This window comes from Pholcus phalangioides, unplaced genomic scaffold (assembly GCF_987345545.1).
Source record: "Pholcus phalangioides strain wild (caught in Gottingen) unplaced genomic scaffold, Ppha-v1.0 ptg000027l_1, whole genome shotgun sequence".
Classification (NCBI taxonomy): Eukaryota; Metazoa; Arthropoda; class Arachnida; order Araneae; family Pholcidae; genus Pholcus; species Pholcus phalangioides.
The window spans coordinates 14,347,785-14,371,574 of NW_028301617.1; the positions used below are offsets into that span (position 1 = coordinate 14,347,785).

The window sequence follows — 23,790 nt, forward strand, 5'->3', positions numbered from 1 at the left end:
AATTTACATCTCTTCTATTTATTTTTATTATTTTTTTTCACATTCCACTTTTGGTCATACTCAAGCAAGAAGGCATAGGTTGGAGTGGGGAACACGATCATCCTCATAACTTTTTTTTAAGCAAAAAATTTTTACTGCAAAAATAGTGAGCCCAATCTAAGTCCTGACATAAAAGGTTGGGGAAATGGTCTCGCTTAGGTTGAACTGATGGCCCACATTTCATGCTTCGCTTTCCAAAAGAGAAACCGCTAAAAAAAATAATTGTGACATTCCGATAATAAATGACGGACTCGATTATTTTTTTTTCGAGAGGCTTTCTATGGCTATCTTTGTCAAGATAGCCGTAGAGATAGAGCAAAGTTCTGAACGGGTGGGTTTGGTCAACAGCACCTTCAGCACCAGAAACTGTTGAATTCATTTTTTTTCTGTAATACTTGTTATGTAATTTTTTTAAATAAATTAATTGAACTCTGGAGAACCCTACAAAAAAAATTTCAGGTTCCCGAAATGCATTAAAACGGCGCTACATGTATCTACTGACCTGTACTAGTGGATTGAACTTGACCACGAATGAATCCATCTAAAAAAATTAGTGAACTTAATGAAGAAAGGATCCTAAACTCTTTGATGACCAATTATGTCCATTCAACGATTCAAGATCAGCGAGAGGACGATCTCAACTGCAATGCTGGTCGGGTAAATAATGACGACTGTGACCGAACAGGAACTCGCGAGATAAACAAAGGATTAAGTTTGTAGTAGTTGTTTTAAGATTTTCCTGAAATATTTTCTGCATTTGAATATATTGTCTTTTTTTTCACTATTTTTTTATCGCAAAATTACTCCATGGAAAAATTGAGGTATTCGTTGCCTTTGTAGTCTAGTGCGTTCATCCGGAAAGCGAAAGGACGTGGGTTCGATTCCTCACAAAAATTCGGATGCAATTTCTTCCTTTCCTAAATATATCTTCGCATCATCCAGCTGTTAAAACCTTCGTATGGATAGCGAAGAGTGACATCATCCTCAAATTACAGTTCATTATATATATCTTCCATATCTTGTGGAATATTTCTGGATCATTAGCTTTTCCAAGGGCGTAGCGGGGGGAGGGGACTTGGGGGTCTGCCCCCCCCCCGAAATGTGAGAAAATGACCGAAAAAAGGGAAAAAGATTGCCAAATCCATTGTTCTGTCACTTTGCCCCCCCCCCCGAATGAAATTTCTGGCTACGCCCCTGAGCTTTTCCCATCTACAATATATGGTCAGCTTTTATTTTTTTGTGAAGTTTTGAGTTAACTTTTTCAGCGATGGTAACAGCGTAGAAAATATACAAACAAACAAATGGGCAAAAGAAAACGGTGTGATCTTCAGGGTGAAGTTGGTATCTCCACCTTTGAAGCAAGGAAAGCAAGAGCAATGCTATCATACGTTGCCCGACTTTGGTCACTGGATGATTGTAGAGTGGTGAAGAAACTCTTTATCTACTCTTTCTATTGCCTCCATAGTACATTCTGGTGGCGTAGGGCAGGGGCGTAGCCAGAAATTTCGTTCGGGGGGGGAACCAAAGTGACAGAACAATAGATTTGGCCATCTTTTTCCCTTTTTTTGGTCATTTTCTCACATTTCGGGGGGGGGGGGACCAGACCCCCAAGTCCCCCCTTTGGCGTAGGGTAAACTTCCTTGGGAAAAAGTATCTTAAGACGCCAGTGCTACAAAACGTCCAGCGACCAGGGCGAGCGATTAAAACATCGATTCGCAAGAAAGCCTACGAATTGTGGAGGCAAAAAGTACTAAAGAAATCATCAATGAACTACTATTCCAGGAAATTAGCCTATTCCTGGGAGAGCACGTATGACAGATCTCTTCCATCAGCACTGTTCTTCAAAGCTCGAACTCGCTCACTGGAGACAAATCACCGTCTTGCTAAGTTCACTGTGAACATGGACGCTACATGTACTCTCTGCAGGATGAACGAGGAAACCATAGAACACATCCTATTACACTGTCCTGAATTGCCACGCTGCCAAATGTACCTACACGAGCCTCCAGATGTAGATGACGTGTTGCTTTTAGACTCGGTCTAAACATAAGAAGACCATCTGATAAAGAAAAAATCGTGAATGACACGAAAGCACTGCTAATGCAGTGGCATAGCAAAAGATGTTAACTACGATAAGAAGAGGCACCGATGCTGCGGTGATAGCCGTTACAAAGGCATCCTTATCCTTATGTTTACGTTCATGTTTATTGCGCTTGTATATGCTTTTGTTGAATAGTTTCACACTTGTGTGTGTGTGCGCGCGCGTGCGTAATATATGTAATTCTATACGATGTGTGCATTCATATGTATTGGTAAATATGTGCTATATATTCCACTTACATGGACTAGCCAATGAGAAGCTAGTTAGGGAACTAGCTTCTCACTGTGCAGGTCTGGGTTCGAATCCCGGTGCGGGCATGGATGTTTACTAACACTAACAAATTCCCTGGACGGATCATGCTGGGGCTGGATTCTCCCCTTGTCCTTAGAAAACGCTCGGTCAGCACTTGTCCTTAACTTAAGGAGCTGCTCAACAGAGAGCTTCAAGGAGAATTCCCCGAGATGGATTCTCCCCTTCTCCTTAACCATTATCCTTAGGATCACGTGACTGGTTGCGGAGAAAAACGGGTCTTTCGGTTCGTTCAGTTCGGTTCTTCGGCTCAGCTCATCGTTTGACCAATCAACGTAAAGCAAAAATTTTACAACTACTACTATACGTATCGAAAATCAATGTTTCTTCTACATCAGTGGCAACAATTGCTTTATTTACATTAATTTCGCGCGTATTTTTCCGCTCCCTAATTTTTATTTTATTACATTGGCATTTGCTTTTATACGTATCAACTTTTAGGTTTCATTTGAAAAATTAGTTTCAGAGTTTTTTCATTATATATCTTATATTAGTTTTTTCCTGAAAATTATATATATATATTTTTTTTTATTCCCATTAAATTTTAGCCAGCTTATCCCTTTAACCCTTGCTGGTGAGATACTTGGCAAACATTTGTTTCAAAAATTTCCCGGTCTTAAATGATTACGTAACAAAAAAATTAAATATCCACGAAAGTGACTAAATTTTTAGATTCAATTTTTTTTGTATAGAAATTTTTTTTACTATAGAGATTGTTAGTTTTACTTGCATTTTTTTTAAAACTCAATGTTGAGTTTTATCTATGATATAAAAACCTTAGAGGAAGTATGAGGAAATTAATAAGGGTATATATAAGGGAGGTATATATCCTCTTAGGTAAAAACTCAAGGGAATCAACAACACCTAAATGATATTCATTAAAAAAATGTAACGCATGCTGCATAGCACAACCACTTAGAGGTTGACACAGCAGTTATGTTCAATCATCGGGGGTGGGATGTTGAACATTTTCCAAGTCTATGAATTTAATGTCAATGTTAAAGCCATTTGGATTTATGTCTCATATTCCTAAACAAATGCTACATACAATTAGAGCCCTTGCAATATCAGCAGGTCAGTTGGAAAAACTATATTCTCAAGAGAAGTGTGATCTCTCACTCAGGGAAATGTATTCACCAGAGATTTCTTAGGTAGGATACCCACTTTGTACTGTAACATAACAAGCAAGTTATCAACTATGTAATTACATCTGTTATAATGTATTTACACTCAAGTTATTAGAATAAGGTTATTTAGAACTGTTCATTTTGTTTTTTCAGCTGCATCTAATAAAAAAATAAATTGTAACTATAATTTGGATAGATTAACTTTATGTTATTCCATCCAGTTGTTAAAAATACACGTGAATTTCCTATGCAACTGATTCTTGCGTCAAATTCACTGCAATAAAGCAACATCCATAGATTTTTTTCTAATTAAAAATTGTAATCACAAACAGAAAACACCTATTTACTGCTCATGAATAAATTTATTAGAGACACTTGTATACAGTAACATCAAAATCATTTCACATGCACATATATGATCGTGCTACGTATGAATATACATGATGATCAACTTCCAAGTCAGCACCGAAAGGTCATTTCATTCAGCATTTTCACCTGAAATGGAGGAAGTGGGTAAATCGATAAATTAATGAATATTGGAAGCTTTGTGTGTGTGTCATAAAAATGACAGAGTTAAAAATGAAGGTTCAACTTACTTGAGAAATTCATGGATTAAATCCATCTGCACACTTCATGAGCACTGAGTTCTACGTCATTAACAGAAAAATGTAATTTCTTCCTTTTTATAACTCCCTCACTTCAGCAAAGTCAAAAATCTAAAAACATTTTAAATAGTTACAAATAATATTTCAATGTATCCATAGTGATGGAACACTACTAACAACCATACATGCACTTCACACACATTCCTCTCATATTTTCCTTCTGCGTACTTTCTAGAAATTGTTCATTTGTTGATTAGTTCGAAAAATTTTACAAAATTGCTCACTTGTGTGTTTCAATAACTTTTTTTTCAATGTTCATTCAACAATTGATTATGTGTCAAAGATTCTCTCACATCTTTGGGTAGGGTGAATGATTTCTGAAACTTTTTGAGCAGGAGATGTTTGGGAAAACTAGACCAAACTCGCACTTTATATGAGAAAGAGCAAGTTTTTGCTTATTTTGGACAATTGCATTGCTCATTCAGAGATAAAATATCTTCAGACAATCCAAATATGATTTCTCTGCCTAATTTATTCACAATAATTATAAACAGGGACATACATAAACAGTTTTTAAAAATCATTGAAGGTGAGATAAAATGGAAACCTTGCTAACTCGACACCTGCTTAAGTGGGCAATTTTCTCGATCCTATAAGAGTGTTGAGTTATCAAGGTCCCACTTATACTACTGCACCACATATACACATTTCTCTAAGGAATTTAACATGATTGGCATGTGTTGGAAAGTGGATAAATAGTTTCTGTAAGGTTTCCCCCTATCGGGAAGGAGCATGATGGGATTAGAAAGCGTGGGTAGGGGAGAAAGGTCATCGACGGTGAAGAGAAAAGAAGCTTGATGTGTTTTGGGTAGTTAGAGAGTGGCTCCTGTGGACTCAGGAGGTAGTTTTAAAGGCTCGCTGTAAGCGAGGAGGATGTGTGAATATTATGTTTATTGTTGAAAATTATGATTAAACCAAGTAATATATATAAAAGTGACAGTGATTTTGATTGTGGCAATCAGTCACTGAAAACGAACCCGACAGTTTCCTTCCTTAACACAAAACTAACATTCCTAAATTGGAATGCATTGGCCATGTTCAGAAGATGGTTGGTGCACAACCATCTTCTGAACCATTTGAGTTAACTGAAGAAAACAACGAAAGGACTGAGTGGTAAAGGTAAATTAACCGATAAACTACAAAATTACTATGGTATTGCTATTCGTAGCAATGTGGGAAATTTAAAAAATATGCAGTTAGAGCGTCTATGGTGGTCGAATGGTCATAGTGACGAACTCGTATCATGAGCACCCGAGTTCGAACCCCACCATTGCCACAGTGGTGGTTGACTGAAGTTGGTTTCTTGTGGCTCCTAACTTTGAGGTGCAAATGTAAGCCAATCTCCCCATTAAAAAAGTCTCGCCACAGAGGGCAACAGGTCTACAACGATACAATTACTTAATCCTTACACTTCAATCATAGTTAGAAAAACTAGGGGCAGATAGCAGCACTAAGCATAAACACCGAAACAAACTCCACATCAGCTTTCACTACACATACATACCAACATGTACCAGTTCTTCATAATATCCACAAAGGAATATGGACGAGGTGCATGTGGGGTTTATTAGTAGTCTGCAGTTACAGCTGTATTTTTTCATTGTTGATCCAGTCATAAAGAGCATGAGTGGACAATGTCCAAGAGGACCTGACAGTTGGTGTAAGCATCAGAAAGCTGCATGTGAATGACATAAAATTACTGATAAATCTCCTGCTGGCCTCTCTAATGACAGCATAAATGTAATAAAGCCAACATACATGAGTCCTTGTGCACAATCCCTGTTTCGAAGTGCTTGCATGGTACGCTGCAGAACAACAGTGCGATTTGGACAATTTTGCCTCTACGGGCACTTTTATCAAACTGCAAACAATGGTTTTTGGGGACTATTGCAATTCTGCGTTTTAATTCTGGCTATGTAGGCATATTGTCTGTACTTGAAATCTAAGAATCCTAGTTGATGAACTAGCGTCTATTTACTCTGGGTTGGGCGATGAGAGTGTGACATGTTCGAGATATCATACAACACTGGCAAAAAATGACCAGAAGAAAAAACAAGCAGAAAGTCAAAATTAGAGATATTTGAAGCAAAGGAAGTTCTGTCATACAAATGTGGAGAATTCTGAATGTTAAGAATGTATGTGAAATTTTTTTTTAATCCATTTTCTGAGAAACTGATTTACATCATTCTTGTCTGCTGCATACCTGATGCCTACAAAACTTTACAAGATATAAATTTTTTCCAGGGGTTCTGTACAGCTATGAGTATGCAATGAACTAGGATCTAAGCAATATCTTTGAAACTTTTTGTGATTTACATGATTTTGAATTTAAAATATTGAGTTTTTTTAAATAAAGTTTTTTTCCCGTAAACAACCATATCTCAAAATTTTTTCATTTTTTTATATTTCAAAACTTTTAGTTCATTGAACAGAACAATATTATAGCAACATACTGTGTGAAGAACAAGTTGATATAAGTAGTAGTATTTCACAATGTTTTGCATAAATACTGAAATTATACTAATTTTAGATGTATAATTACTCTAGGCAATATACATTTTTTTTTTCAAAATATTAATGAAAAAACATTTTCTTATGTTTACATATGTTAAAAAACATGTCTTAGTTTTATTCCACATTCAAATTAAAAACACAAGCATTTCATCCAAAATGACGTTTTTGAAAAAGTACCTCACATGTAGTCAGTCGCCTTAATGCATGCTTCTCAAATAAAATACACATTATTTCAAGAACTGAATTATACTTAACTTTATAATGCTGTAAGTTCAATGTTACAAAATTATAAATGGTTAGATACAGAAAAATTTCAAACAAAATGTAGAAAAATTAGACTTACCTTTGAAGAAATTTGCCAAAATCATACAAGATCTGCCTGTCATTTCCTTTAGAATACACCAGACTCTCCATACTCTGTAGTACAAAATATTAACATTAATACCACTAAAACTTTCACTCATAAAAATTAATTACTCATGCAATACATTGATAAAGTGCTTAATAAGCTATATTATATATGCAACCATTAAAAAAATTCAAAATCATGATACATATAGAACCTGCAGCAATTAAGGAAAGTATGCAAATTAAATATAGAATTTGGCACTCATTTTGCATTGAATTAAAAAATAAATTTTTAACAAAATATATAGTGGGGTATGACTGGGTGGCATGTAGTTTTTTTAGGATGCATTACATTTCTATGCAGGAATTTTTAAGCGCTTTTGCACATAGCGAGTGTGTGTATCATGTTTGCATGTCAACTTTTACATCCAAAATATACGATTGGCATTTTCATAATAGGGTTTAGAGAGCCTTGAACTGTTTCCAGTCATTAAGACGGCCCGAAAATGAGCATTAATAAGAAAAACATAAGATGCGGCATTATCGGTAGGCCAAACATAATATATTACTATAATACATGCTATTCCTATTTATGAAGGGAATTTATTTACGAATATGTCTCTTACACACACACACATAGATCATCTTGCGATCAGCACATATTTTATGACGAGGTCAGTCAGTAGGATTTTTCTCCCAAAAATTTCGACTAATTTAATGTATATTAACATGCAAAGTGAGTGATATGTCATGACAAAATATTACGAAAAATAAAAAATATTCGGTTTCATCACGTTAACTTACCCTTCCGCTCAACAGCAAGTCTTGTCTTCATCTCGGCTGCAAGTCCTCACATAGCCGCCTTACTGTATTTTTCGTTAACCTAAATTCCTTGCATCATCTTAAATGCATATATCAAGCATTTAATGCATCGAAAAACACGAAAACAATTGTTTGAATGTGAATATATCTTCTATTAGAGCACGCATCGCCGCCGCCATTACGGGAAATGTAGTTGTCCTCAAGCTTAAGGAGAGCACCTCCTCACTCCTCCACTAGCGCCATCTTTGTCCTTGAGTAAGGAAGTAAAGCTTTCCTTATTTAAGGAAAAGCGAGCGGAGAATACGGAATTTTTTCTCCTTTCCTTTATCAAGGACAAACAGCGGGCTTAAGGAGAAAAACCTCGCTAAGGACAAGGGGAGAATCCAGCCCCTGATCCCTTGGGAATACGTGAGGATTACGTTATATTATATATGGTGATTTTTGTACTTTCTGATGTATCAAATCCTTTATCACTATAAAAAACTGACAATCTAAATACACTAACTTCGTATTTTTCTTTGTATTACTTTTTTTTTCTCATTTTGAAGCCCTAGGTTGGTTCAAAATGTTTTGAAACAAGTTGTAAATGCTGTCGTCGATCGGGAAAAGTTGTATCATCATTAAATAATGATCATGATGGCCACCAAGGTGATATAATTAGGATTCCATCTTTCATCGATTCCAGGGGACCTGATTCATTTGTCGCCAACTCTTGAACTGCAGGTCAGTAGATGCACTTGAATTTGGGAACATCGCCCAACATTTTTTAGAATCTCTTGAGCAGGGTTGCGTTTCTTCCGGGACAGTGGAAGAAATGAAAAAAAATGCGCATTAATTACCGTTTAGTTGAAGTACACATAATTAATGCCTGTTATTTCAACCTGATTTGGATGTGAAATGTCAAATATGTTTCAAAAACTATATTTTAAATATATTTTTTTAACATTTAATTATAAAAATCTCACCAATATGTGCAATATAAAATATGAAGTATCAGTTTTGATTCTTGGAAAAACCTATTTGCCACGACATTTTTTGGGTGAAAAAGCATTATAAGCACCCTTCTTGGCACTGGTTTGGCGCCAAGCAGTGCCGAGTCTAATATAACCCTGAGAAAGGGAAATAAAGTTTTTTTTTCCCCTATCCTGAACGGCACAGCAATAATCCATTAGAAAAAGAAATAATCCTTGGGGCACATGCACGTGAAATTATCCTTAGGACACAAACACGTAAATAATCCAAAATGCGCATAATAAATTGAAATAATCCAATGGAATTTGTAACAATAGTTGTGAACCTTTGGGGAATTTGCCAAACCTGCCTCTATCTCTTATTTTTGAAACATGTTTATATAGTTGTAATTGTATAATCTTTAGAATTATACAATTATACATATAACAGGCTCACTACCTTCAACACTCATACTACCAAATTTTAAAAATACATCACGACAATACGAAATTAAAATCACCAGAATTATTAAACTCCGAAGTGGTTGAAGTTACTAGGCCTCGGCCCAACAGAAGCCATTTAACACCGTCAAGAACTAAAAAACTGCGAGCAGAACATCCTGCAACAACGCACGATGGAAGTGAAATGACACGTAGTTCAGCAATGCATTAGCGCAGAAAACGTTTCGTCCAATCGCTAACAAGTGCATGCAAATATGCAAATCAGTGGCTGCACCTGTAGGCCGAACTTCGTTCGGGCTTAGCCGCCTCGCTTCGCTCCTCCGGCCATTAAAGGAGGCCCCTGCCTCCGACCTGTAATTATCAACTCTGTTTACACCACAACCAGAAACATGGCAATATTATTTCACTAAGCAGGATACATGGCAAGAATATTTCACTAAGATGGAATAAAGCCCTAGCAGACCGAGAAGACAGTATAATCCAGTTGAGGCTGAAGGTAAACAAACGTTTCCGAGGTGCCACAGTTGGCGACTTTCTGAAGGGGTCTAAACTGCATCCCACCCGGGGAAAAAATCAGTTTTTGCCAGGACTCTTTTTACCACAGTTTTGTTCCACCTATGGCAAAAATTTGCCGACCCTGGAAACAGCTTCGGTATAAGGGACACAGCAACTTGACGACTTTTTCCGACAATAAGTCGCCAGCATCGACACGCTGTGTTCTGCATTGCTGTTGTTCTGTCATTGTTCTAGAATGTTCTTTCGAGCCTGGTGGTGCTGGTTGTTGTGTTTCCCTTGAGGTGACTCAACAATACACGCGTAGCCTATCCAATAATGTACGTGTGGCGAACTCTTGCACTTGCTTCTCGCTTGCACCTGCCTAGTCCAGCCAGCAAGCGACAAAAGATAAGGACACGCACACTCACTCTTTTAACTATCTCGAGACCAGTCGGTTGCATTAAGCAGCTCATTATTGTATTTAAAATGTGTAATATTCCTGTAAAATAAAGTGTGTTAAATTTCAACTTCAAAGGACGCTATCAAAGATGCGTCACCCTGTTCCCAGCACGTCTTTTGAAATTTTCAAACGGGTCTTCTCCCTTTCCATTCTCTCTATTTTCTTCCAAATGACGCCACCTTATAGTCGCGGCATTTTGAATGATTTGAAAAACCGTTAGGAGATTGGATCGTTTTCTCTTCCTTCCGTATATAATGTGTGTGGGTCAGATTAATTATTGGATACCAGGTGATACTCAGGTTGTACTTTTAATATTTTCAAATATTTATTCTTTTCTGCATTCAGATGCCCCTGTATCATTTTTATTTATTTTTCTTATTTATTTTATTTAAAAGAATCTGGATTCCCGGAAAGAGGGTCCAGGTTTTAATTTATAATACGTAGAATATATCTTTTATATAACATGCAGGACTGTTGTTCATTAAAAAGTGGATACCTCATGTTGTTTTGATGTTTAGTCTTAGATAGTGATATTTTTATTATTATAATTATGCTTGTTGGTTTTAGCATGTTTATGCTTGCTTGAGCATCAATAGCGTCCCACAGCCTCATATCATATTTATTAACAGACCCAGAAATCATATTAATAATCCAGATCTTATTTATGTTTCATATTTTTCATATTGTTTTCTATGCTGGCGATTACTTTTTTTGGCGCCCGTAATGTGTCTAACGGCCTTGGCGACTTTTGATGGGGTCGCCGGACATGTTTGGTGCCGAAAAAATTTGAAGTCCTTCTGCCGACTATTATCCGGCAGTGAACTCTTGACATGTGACCACAAGCTCTCGATGTTTGTGTGGAAACCTAGTTGACGAATTCTGCACTGTGGTTCACTTTTAAGTGGGAGTACCCTTTCTCCCCTAGATTATTATACACCTCTCAGCAATTGGAATGAATGGTTGTTCCCTTCTCTATTCATGTCACGATCAACCCAAGGAACATATCCGCGGACCAATCATGAACAACTTACCTGATACTGTCTTTACTCCACCAAAAACCCATTGACCCTCCACCCTACCTACGACCTCTATTATATTTCCCTTTTAAATTTTGATTTGTCAATCCTGACAACCTGACCTGGCCCACCTATTTTCTCTGATTTCAGTTCAATGTGGTCAAGTATAGTTTCATCAATGAATTATTGCCAGTCAGCTAAGGTGTATTGAGGGAAAAAAATTCTGAGCTATTCTGGTGGTGCTTTCATCTAGCACTATCAAGTAAGTTAGCAGCAGAATCTCATCGAGATTAAACTTGCTGCACCCAAACTGCGACCCATGCCAAATCGATTTCTGGGCTCTGCACCTACAAAACTATCTGAAAGGGATCTTTTTACGCCCTGCCTTATGTTGCTTCCACGTTTTGGGTAAAACATTTGTGACTTCAGGAGCCCAGCATCTCTAAGAAATTTAAAAAAAAAAAGGCCTATTTCAGAACAGGTAAGCCTGATAGAAAACGAGGTTTCCTACTCCCTCATTACCTAAGGTTGACCTACAGTTTGAAAATTTAAAATCCAGGTCATTTGACATAACATCCTGGTATTTTTTGGTGCTTCTGGTATTACTAAGATGAGGACTGAAGCCATTACGAAATAGGTGAGAAGTTACAAAAATGTAATTACAAAAAATATAAAAAGAAGAAATGTATTGGAAAATATACAACCTGGTAATCGGGAATGATCTGAGACAACGATGCATTGAAAATGAAATGATGCTACTAGACAAAGGGAAAAAACGCTTTTATCTGTTTGAATCACCCATGCTTCCAGCGCCATCTATAATGGATGGTTCTAGAAGTGAGAGAGAAGAAACAGCATTACACCGACATTGGCAACTTACAGCAACCTTGGTGATCTGGATTATACTGCATCTGTTCTCTTATCTCTGAATCCCTCATTTTATAATAAAATGTTAATTTTGTAAAAATTATGAAAATATTTATTTTAATTATTGAGATAGAGAGGAGCAAATATTTGGGAGGAACTCGGGGGGGCCCCCATGGGCTAGATACAAGTTTACGCTTATGGCAAAAAATTTAAACCATCGCCTCCACATCTGCAATCGGGACCATCCATTTGCATTGATCTTGAAGTGAGTTTTTGTACAGACAAATTGGAGTAGTTACCATTTTCTGGCAGCCCTCATGTTAATGCATGAGCAAGACCTGACCTGCCCCTGAGGGCATACAGTTGGTTCTGATGATCTGACTAATTGCAAGAGCAATCCTGCCCTAGTAGGAGAAAATGGGCAAAGATGCTACTTGCATCATTATATTGAATTAAATTAGGTCTATCGATATATTATAAGACCACTGGACTGTCCACTTAACAATCTTGTCCTCTTAACCTGAGGCTATTTAATAGGGCCTACTCTGTCTTAGGGTGTTACGAACCCCCATGTTAAAACAAAGTGTGTGCCAGTTTCTCATTTATGGAAGCCATGAGTGCGATCGCCCAGGTCGATCAGATAGGCCTACTCGCCTAAAGTACCAAAGGATGTTTAGAGGTGTCATGAGTTTGATACTCGGTTTGTCCTTGTCAGAAAACTTTTCTGACCCAGGGGTACAACAGAAATGACGACATAACAGCATGAATGAATGAATGCCAGGGTCTCTGCCACCGGACTTACGACATAACAGCAGAAAAGATTGCTATCGCAAGGAGTCCCACATCAAAGGGTTAGTGCACCAATCTCTTGGTGTGTACAAAAACAAGCCTGCAGTTCGGAATTGGCAATAAATTTTAGGTCTCGGTGTAATTAGCCCTCATGTGCAGAAAATGAGCATGGTGTGACAAAAATGATCACATATGGAAGCGCCATAAGAGAGCAAGCTAAATGCCTAGAAACATGATGAGAGTAGTCGCCAAGAGTGAAATGATGTCATGCTTTCGGATGTCTTTCTGCCAAAGAAAAAATTGCAGAGACAGTTAATTTTCCATATGTATGGTCAGATCTAACAGGGCAACTTTTGTCCATGACAAAATTGGCAACCTTGACAGCTGAATTGGTATTTACTGGTTTTGGAAACCGCAAATTTTGTTAATTATATATTTTTATTGTAATTTTCTATATTTCTGACATATTTCGATTGATTATTGCATTTTGATGCCTATTATATTTACTCATGTAATAAATTTTTCTTTGTGTAATTTTTGGTTTTTTGTCAACTAATGTACCACCACAAAAGAGGAAATTGTTTCATGCTAAAAAAAAATATAAATTGGAGCCAACTACTTTTATGGAAAATTAACCCCCAACACATCGCCAAAAAGGGATGACTGTTATTGTTAAAAAATAAAAAGTGATAACAAACCAACATTTTTATACTGAACTAGCTATAATATCCGGCGTTGCCTGGGTTTTCTTCAATGAGGCTTTTTTGGATCACGTGATATCTCCCTCTTTCTTTGAGGGACATGCAAACCATGTCCAAGTTCACCAATATGGCGACTTCCTGCGCGACTCATGAAACAAACAAATCTAGATTTAAAGAAACGTTAAAAATATATATATATATATATTTCTCTTTTTTTTAAAGGGTGCTAGGTATTTTGATCCCTCTCCTCCTTGAACTTCAAGTTATCCATCTCTGCCTGTTTCTGCTTCAAAAAATGCTTAATTAAGCCTGTGGAATTTTTACGGGCCCATAATTCATTTTAAAATATCCTAACCAACATGAATTTATGCAGTTGAATATCAAAAGACAATACGGAGACATTAATTTTCATGCTAGAGAAGATATAAATAAAAAGTTGAAATCAATGTTATTGCATGAATGTCCAACTCAAAAGTAGGTCCGGCTAATTACTTCATATTTAATCTCCTGGGCTTCTTATATCTCTCAAAGCGAACTCAATATTTCAAAAATCAAGAATTCAATACAATTTTTTAAATTATTGATGTGACAGAAAACCCCACCAAATTTCGCATTTCTATATTAAAATCGGAAATTTTAACACTGACTTCTATGAGGATCACCCTTTTCCTGACCCTCAAAGCAATACTGATGATGATTATGATGTCATTCAAAAAATCTCATTACTGGGAGTATTGAAAATATGGCAAACTATTATAAAGGCATGAACTATTATACATACATTGGCAGCATTGAAGAAATGACAAACCATTGTAAAGGCATATACACGTCTGAAATGCATTGCTAGGGAACCACGGTAACCAAAGTAAACTTTCGGAAAGTGATTGTTAAGGCCCAAAAACCATTGTTGCCCTACGGTTTTTTGCCCATTTGGGGCATTTGCCCTGCCCTGGCGAAATTTTAATGTAGCCTATCGTTTAAGTCAGGTCACATTTGGTATATAAGCAAAATTTGACGATGATGATCTAAAATTGTAGATTTGTATAGAGAACATACACACAGACAGAAAATCAATTTTATATATATAGATAAGGGATAGAGACTGAAAATAGATCAAGGTCATGGCCTGCGACCAGGTAAAATTACTGTGATTTTCTTATTATTATTAAGCCATCATTTTCCACAGCAGACCTGATTAACAGACTGTTTACATTCATTATTTATAGTCACGATAGTAGTTAGTTATGTTCAGGGTTGGCAGGTTTTTGACACATGGCAGTTTTTGACGGTTTAAACCGCAGTTTAAACTGTCACGTCAAAAACCTTTGTCAAAAACTGTCAAAAACCTCAAATATTGCTTTTCGATATAAAAATTCCCATTGAAAATGCACACGTTAATTGCATGTAATGTTTAAAATGACTATGTTATACAAAGAATAAATATTTAATACGATTCTAAAATAATTTTCTACTCCCGACAGAATTATTTTGGACAATATATGTTTTTTTTTTTCTTATAAAATTTGAATAAAGCATAACATGAACATTGAATGGAAAACTGTGGAACGATTTGATATTCTTTGATTCAAGATGATTCTTGACCTTCCAAAATTTCTTCAACTGCTTATATATATGCATTGATATAAACTATCTGCTGTACTCTTTTTACAACAGATAAGTGTTTAAAAAAGTTTATTACATCATGTATGTAATGTTGATTTCTGTTATTATTAAATTATCTAGATAACCACTGATATTTAAAACAATACTCTTATTGCACATAACATTGAAATATATCTAGCGATCAAAATACTAAATTGTAGGACTAAAATGTCATTTAATTTGGCAATGCTAGCTTGTATATGTCAAACTTGGTTTATTCTTACTTTTGCACTATGATATGGTACATTTACTAGTATTTATAATGTAATGGTTTTCCAATTGAAGCTGTATTCAAATGTGCAAAACAAATGCTTTGGGTATCAAGTCTTGTCAGCTCTGCTTTGGTTGAAAATACTCTTTAAAGCTGTGTGAATTTATACACACTGATCTAAGAAATTTTCAGGCGAAAATAAATGAGTTTAGTTAGTGCATTAACAGATGCTGCGTCAGAAATTTTATATGGAATAAAATTTTGGGCAGATCAGAAAATTTAAAATATCAAAATATATATTTTTCCTCAGTAATTATAATTCTGAATATAAAACCCTTTAATCTAAATAAAAGTAAGTATTTTGTTATTTAACATATCTATCAAGTTAACAAAAACTATTTGACATCATTGACAGTAAGATTTTGATAGTTTTAATACCGAGTTAGTTTCTGGGGTCAAAAACCTAACTCTGATGCCTTATCATACATATTTTGAATAAGCAGCTCTAATCCACTTAACAAATTGAACACAGGTAATGAGTAGCTTAGATAAATAAACCATAAAATTATATTTTATATGTTCTAGACTAGATATGTTAAAAAATTCAAAAGTGCAAATTATAATTAATATTTTGTTTTAATTATTGTAATAAATTAATGTTTAAAAATAAAACATTGTAATATGCCAAAAAGTAAGTGTTTCATCATGTTGTACACCTATTATGTTCAAAACATTATCAAAAGGCATTCATTTAGGTTTTTGACGGTTTTCGACAGTTTTTGACGGTTTCAACCAGTTTTTGACAGTTTAAACCAGTTTTTGACACTTGTCATGGGTCAAAACCCAACCCTGGTTATGTTCTCATCACACTGCCTTTACACACATATTGCCCTCCAATAGTTTGTTATGGGCGTTTTTACCCTATTTCTTCCCGCCGCATCGTTGAGCAAATTACCTTTTTGTAGTCTCTGTATTTGTAGCTGAATGTATATTATGTGTTCTGCTCAGTGACAAAACTTTTTCAAAGTGGATGTCAACTCACAATGACACCTCAAAATTATAACTGACTGGGCTACACAGAAATAGTTCCAAAGAACAAAAATGTGTCATATGATGGTCAGGTTCATATTGGGCCATTGAACAAGAGAGTTCCACATCCAAACATGATAATTTTTATGTTGCAAACAAGCAGTCACCTCAATATTTTGACATAGAAGGTTGGTGACATTTCACGTCGAAGCAGACTAACACTTTCTCAAACCAAAATGCAGATAACCTGTTCCAAGAAGATGACGCAAGTAATAAGAAAACAGTTATCGCAAATCTGGTTCATTGTAATCTCAGAACTAGACCGAAATCAAGTGTGCAATTATTGTGAGCCGTCTATAGTTGCCATCTTGTATATGTTATATACATACACTACATGTTTATGAATAATTGAAATATATATACAATAGCAAATAATGATCAATTGATTATATTTACACTTGTGAGAGAGGAAAGCTGTATTTCGTTATTTTCCTGCAAACAAAAGTAACTATACAGAAAATATTTCCATTCTCAGAGGATACAGAGCTGTTCATGAAACAGCTATTCAGATTAATTATTCACAATAGCTTGCAGTTGAATAAAGAAAAAGCAATGAGAGATAAGGGCAAAAGATAAGAAAAATCCTGGATTCTTTGGCATGTTAATGTAACAAATTAGCTAACCTGGTACTTCAGTGTACTGTCAGTAGATAGAAGGTTAAGAAAAGATGAGCTAGATCAGAATTTATTCACCATTTGGCAACTGCAGAAGGTATGCCATGAGAGAATTTTTTTAAAACTACCCAGAGAAATGGGACTTTTTAGAAAGACAAACGTTTTAGGAATGCTGTAAAAAAGCATAGGGGGTGTTATGTAGTGGAAAGGAACGTACACTGGAAATTAGTAACAGAAGTTGCATTCTAAAATGGCTGCAAGAACTTTCAGAGCCTCAAAGAAGAGGAAAGTAGGTTCCAGCCCACAAATACTAAACTTTTAAAGCAAGAAAATGAAAACAACATGAATGAACTGAACAACTTGCAAAGAAATGAGTGATAAAAAATTTGAGTATATGCTCATTGAGTTTATTGTATAAAATGACACAGTTCTGCATCTTCTTTAGAATAAAGGTGATCATAAGAACAGCTCTCTTGGTCAATCAACTTTGGTTTTATTTTTTGCTTTGAACATATTTGAGAATTTATCTAATTTTAAAAGAAATTTTCATCTTTAAAATTAAGGGTTAAGGGTTATTAAAAGGTTTCAAAAGTTTTTTGAAACCTTTTACCATGACAGAGAATATTCTCAAATCAAAACTTGTCATTATGTGATGATTATGCAAAAAAAAAATTGTTCTAAATGTTTCAAGCAATGGAAACTGAATTAGTAAAAAACGTCATTATTCAAAAGAAAAAAGAATATTTTCGACTATTCTCTAGTTTTTACATCCAGGAGAATACTCTCATGTAACATCTCTTATTCAGAAAGTTTTAAGTTTATTTGATTTTGGTCTCTACTCTTTTCGTTAGTGCTTCTGTCGTGTTAATGGTTTTCAGCTCATAAAGTCTGTATAATAAATAAATATCAGTCATATACAACTGTTCAAATTAAGTGTTTTCAATTTTACTTCTTTTCAATTGGTTATAGATATTATTTTTATTTCTATTTTCATGTGTGGATTTTTAAGGCAGGTGTTTTGGACAGGAAGGTAAATACTGGGGCTTTTACTATACTCTCCAAAACCTTGCCAACCTTGATTAAAATAGAATTAGACTTTGTGATAATAATGGTGCTTTTCCTTTTGCAGACAATCAATCATTCCTATTGTAATCTGCCAGATAAAACAGCCAAATATTTCCAGAGGATATGCTGACAGATGTTTTTGAAGAATGTCAAACTTTATAAGATTTGTAGAAACTCCAACAGATTTGGCCGTGAGCTCTGTTTAAACACATCTTTGACAGTATGGATAAAACATCTGTGAGATCACATAACGAGGAATGATTGATTCAAAATGAAAGAAAACTCACGTTGGTGTCAGTGCTACAGAAGAATATTGACGAAAGGGAATGATTAAGACTAGTGTCCGTAAATGTATTGGACTGAAACCTACATACTTTAAAAACATTAGCGTGATATCTGTGGTGAAACATTTTCAGAAATCAGCAATTTATATGTATACAAAAAACGCACGTACAAAATAGGCCAGGGCAGTGCGACATCCGCGGAAGAACGTTTCATCAAATTGACTCTCTAAACAGGCATAAGTGAATTCACACCAAAGAGGAGCCATATAAGTGCGAATTTTGTTTAATGAATTGTTTTTGGAGAAATTTATACACACACATGAGAGAAGCATATAAGTACAGTAATTGGGATAAAAAATATTCTCAGACAACAAAAGAGTCCACACTAGGGAGATGCCCCACAAGTGTGAAATCTGTGGTAAAATGTTTTTCGAGTAGGCAATTCAAAATCACAAAACTGAGTCAATAGTAGAGAGAGGCCACATCAGTGTGCTAAAAAGTTTTCTGACAGTAACAATTTTTACCAACAAAAAAAAGTTACACTGAGGAGAAGTCACATGAATGTGATATCTGTAGTGAAACGTTTTCTAGCTGCAGGAATTTGAAAATGCACAAAAGGATCCATGCAGGAGAGAAGCCACACGAGTGTGAAATCTGTGGTAAAACATTTTCTCACAAAAGTGGTTTAAACAGTCACAGAATTGTCCACTCAGGAGAGAAGCCACACGAGTGTGATATCTGTCGTAGAAAATTTTCTCGAAGTAGCAGTTTAAACATTCACAGGAGAATCCACACGGGAGAGAAACCATATGAATGTGAAATATGTGGTAAAAAAATTTCTCAAAGTAGTCAATTCAGCACCCACAAAAGAATCCACACTGGAGAGAAACCATATGAATGCAATTTTTGTTATGAAAAGTTTTCAACCAGTTCTTGTTTGAAAACGCACAGGTTGATTCATCATTCTGAAGGGAGTTGAAATGAAATTTCTAGCGTCAAGCAAATGGCTTAACACACACACATAAGAGTGTCTGTCCATGATCTTTCAGTGGAACAACCTACACCTGCGACTCTTTAAAGTGATAAAGAGGACGTTAAAAGGATAGAAAAAAGAAATGAAAGGATTTAATACAAACTCTTCCAAAATCTATCTCAAAATGAAAGTGAAATTTTTAATGTGATTAGAGGAAAAAAAAGTGAAATTTGAAAGAAAAAGCTATAAAAAAATAACTATATAAACATCTATTTTTTCCTGCTAATTTTTTTTTTGGGGAGGGGGGGTTGCGTGACTATTGCCCCGTAACTGCAGTTTGATGGGTTGCCGTAGCTACCGTGGACTTAATTATCACCCAAAAATATGACAACTTTATGATCCCGAATCGTGTCTTTTGTTATCAGACTTTCGCCGGAGATTACTGGTCACTTAATGAAGTGGGCGGTCGCGTCGCAAATTGGCCGCACTTCGGGCTTTGGCAGTAACATATGTTAATAGATTTTCATTTATTGTTTGTCGAAGTTCTATTTAAAAAAAAAAAAAATTGAAATTAATCTATTTGAGCCAATAGCTTCACTATTACTGGGCTTTACTAATTCCTGACATTTTAAAGCCTTCTGGAACAAGAAATCGTATTTCCCAAGAATTCTTGGGAATTCCCGAAATCACATATTTACAGTGAGATCTCGTTTGTACGGTTCTCTCTGTTTATATAACTTTTCTTCGGCCTCGATTGCTTCTTATTCTTTTTAAAGTTAAAATAGTTCGTTTATGAGCCACACGCCTTCAATTGCACTTGCACAACGTCTTCCTGACACGAATCCCAAATTTTATAATGATATTATATTAATATCTTTATTTTAATATTAACTATCCATAAATTTTGCATTAAAGGTGATATGTGTAACCGACCATTAGCATACGCAAATGGGGGTTTTGGGGTTCTAACTCCCCACCCTCAAGCCGAGATTATAGTGTTATTTTGCAGGAAAAAATGTAACGCCCCCCCTCCCCTTAAGAAGAAAACGGAAACCCCCCGAGAAAATCCTGTGTAGGCCTATGTACTCGACACTCCTGGTGACGGGCTCTGGCACTAGGTCCTAAATTTTATTGCAGTTTGGCTGCGCTCCAAAAAATTTATACAACTTCACATTTTTCATATGTTGGACATTAAATTAAATTCACGCAGCATGTGTGAAATTTCATTTTTTCTGATTTTCCTACAATTGGCGAAAGGAAAAGAATGCCTTTCCTTTTTGTATAGTTCGAATTCCAACTTGCCCGTGCATTACTAAGATGGCTTCATTCAAATTATGCTAATCAAATGCTCACACATCACTCTTAATCACTGCTGATGGAAATAATAATTCATACTCAGTAACACATAAAAAGCACTAGAGAATTTCTGTTGATTCCGTTTTAGAATCTTCAAGTCCCAAATTTTCATCCTGTGGACCACTTAGCTCCTCCTTAAAAGCATTGACTTGTCTTTCCATGCGATCTCAAGTCTTGATAATTAATTTTGACAGTGGTGATTTGTGACCATTAAAGACCATTGGCTAATCTCAATACAGGAAGTCTCCTTACCCTTTATAGTTATCCCCCCCCATCCCACTTGTATATCACAGGGGTTTTTTTTTTTTTTTGGTATTTAAAGCCATTTTGATAGGAACAATGATCGTAGTCACCCCATTTGAAGTTAAAAAAAAAAGCAACTCTCTCTACCGCAATCGCTCTTTTATCTTCCTGTAGGATTGCTTAAAAAACAGTGTTAGTTTTGAATGACTAATTTTCTCTGGGATTTACACGCACAAATTGGGCAACAAACATATAAAGCCATAAAATTTATTTTCTCAAGCACTTGCAGGTGGTTAGAGGAAAAACACAAAACATATAAGTTTTTAAGGCTGGGGAGAGAAAACAAAGGCATGAAAGTATTGAAGGGTATTACTCAATTGGGCCCTTAAGGCCCTACACACGCTCAGTTATACCTGTGTAGGCGAAGTCTCTGGAACCTGTTCTAGGTTATCTGTGGGGATATTTTCATTCTTCGATCTTTCTTCGCGTCTGGCAGTCAGTTTGGATTTTTTCAGCGAGTGCTCTAAAGTTTAAAATTTTCTAACATGATTTCCACAAATGATGTTTTGGATGTAATTCAGTGTCGTAACTAGGCTCGGACAAAAGGGACTCTAAACGAATGGGCTAATCACAAAACAGACATTTATTTAGTGGAATTTTTTTCGTTTTCTTGTGGGGGGGGGGGGGCAAGAAAATATCTACCCCGAGAAGGTGTGCTACGGCCCTGGTGTAGTTGGATTGGTTAAGCCGGGTTTTCCTAGGAGTAGAATTTCTGCGCCGTGTGCAGCGTGAAATCGCTGGTTGGTTAAAAACTTGAAATTCAGGTTTTTTACCAATTAATTTTCACGCGCTGTAGAAACCTGCTTCTAGGAAAACCTGACTTTACGGCAGTAAAAGTTATTAATTCCAAAAAAAAAAGAAAAAAAAAAGACGGGTAATGGGGTGCAAAGGTTGGTTAAGGAAAAGGCAGCAATTTCCGCTCATTAAATTATTACAGGCATTGAAATTTGCACCGAAAAATTTACATAATTTTCTCAGAATGGATGAAGATACAAATACAACGCCACAACAGGCAAAATGCCCAACAAGGTGACTGAGAAAAAGATGCCCATAAAAATATGGATGTCATATATTTCAAAAATACAGCAACCCAATTAAAAATGAAATTACAAACAATATATTTACATGAAATATTATACAATACCCATAAGAATACTTATGGTTGTCTTATTCTAAGTATGGATAACTTCTCGATTTCCCCAACATGTTTATTGTGTTTCTTTTTAAACGTGTCAATTGTGTTAAAATTTACTACCTCCGGGGGTAAGCTATTCCATTTATTAACAACCCTTTTAGAGAAAAATTCCCTGCGACACCATAACCTCGCATTGTCCCTTACCAATCGATACCGGTGTCCCCTTGTAAAAGCAGTCGATTGGCAGTGTACTAAAAGTTCATGGTCCATCCTATCGATCCCATTGAAAATTTTGAACACTTCGACCATATCTCCTCGACACCTGCGTTCATCCAATTTAAACATATTCAAAAAATGAAGTCTCTCTTCATAACTCAAGCCCCGTGTACCAATAACGACACGAGTAGCTCTTCTCTGCACCCCTTCAACAAAGTCTATGTCCCTCTGTAGGTATGGTCTCCAAAACCTTACAGCATACTCCAGTCCAGAACAAATTAAGTCTCGAAAAAGTGGAAGAATGACTTTAGGAGAACGCGAAGAGACCGTTTTGAAAATGAGACCAAGCATTCTATTCGTTTTTTTTTATCACCGCTGAACAATGTTCAGAAAACCTGACCCCCATTCAACTCGTAAGAGAACCGTGGGTTGTTCGAACCAAAATGAGCGACCATGCACTTATCAACGCTAACCGCCATGCTCCATTCATTTGCCCATGCTGCAATCCTATTTAAGTTGGTCTGCAGCAACTCCCTATCGATTTGATTCCCGATTAAACCCATTAACTTCACGTCATCTGCGAATTTTCTAGCAATCCCATTGATACCCTGATCGAGTTTATCGACAAAAAGTGAAAAAAAAAAGGTTAGTTACACATGACTTCCCCTTCCTGAACGCATGCTGATTATCCGACAATACATTATTCTTGTCTATCCACTTCAGAAACTGCTTTTTGATGATAATTTTCGAGAGGGAGCTCGTCAAACTCACTGGACAATAATTGAACATAGCTTCTCTACTGCCCTTCTTAAATATCGGAACAACATTAGTTTCCAATCCCTTGGGGCGATACCCTTAGTAACACTACTCCTGTATATTTGTGCAACTGGCCCCAACAATTCATTAGCACATTCCCTGAGGACCCTGGGATAGATATCATCTGATCCTGGTGCTTTGCTTGCACATACATTTTTTAGAAGATTTAGGACCTCCACTAGGGCGGAACGAAAAAGGGTGTTTTTTTCACTTTTTTTGGAAATTGATGTTGCCTTAGTATTCAAAAGATGCCTTTCATGGTTTTAAGACGTCATACCAAAATCTAGGAAAATATTTTAATATCTTGAGGTTCCTCACGGACCCTAAAGGTCAAGCAAAAAGACTTTTCTAAGTGCACATTATAAAAATCTTTTTAAACATTATACATATATAAAATAAAA

General features: G+C 35.9%; 2 long non-coding RNA genes across 2 annotated transcripts; one reads left to right on the forward strand and one right to left on the reverse strand.

Annotated features, from left to right (window-relative positions):
• The first annotated feature begins 2,211 nt into the window (after positions 1–2,211).
• Positions 2,212–23,767, forward strand: LOC149068523 (uncharacterized). The gene is made up of 3 exons (XR_016195236.1): positions 2,212–2,351; positions 8,474–8,648; positions 18,371–23,767. It is a non-coding gene; the product is annotated as an uncharacterized LOC149068523 (long non-coding RNA).
• Positions 3,621–7,834, reverse strand: LOC149068524 (uncharacterized). The gene is made up of 4 exons (XR_016195237.1): positions 7,736–7,834; positions 7,099–7,172; positions 4,173–4,292; positions 3,621–4,071 (listed from the first exon to the last, which is right to left on the reverse strand). It is a non-coding gene; the product is annotated as an uncharacterized LOC149068524 (long non-coding RNA).
• Positions 23,768–23,790: the final 23 nt, after the last annotated feature.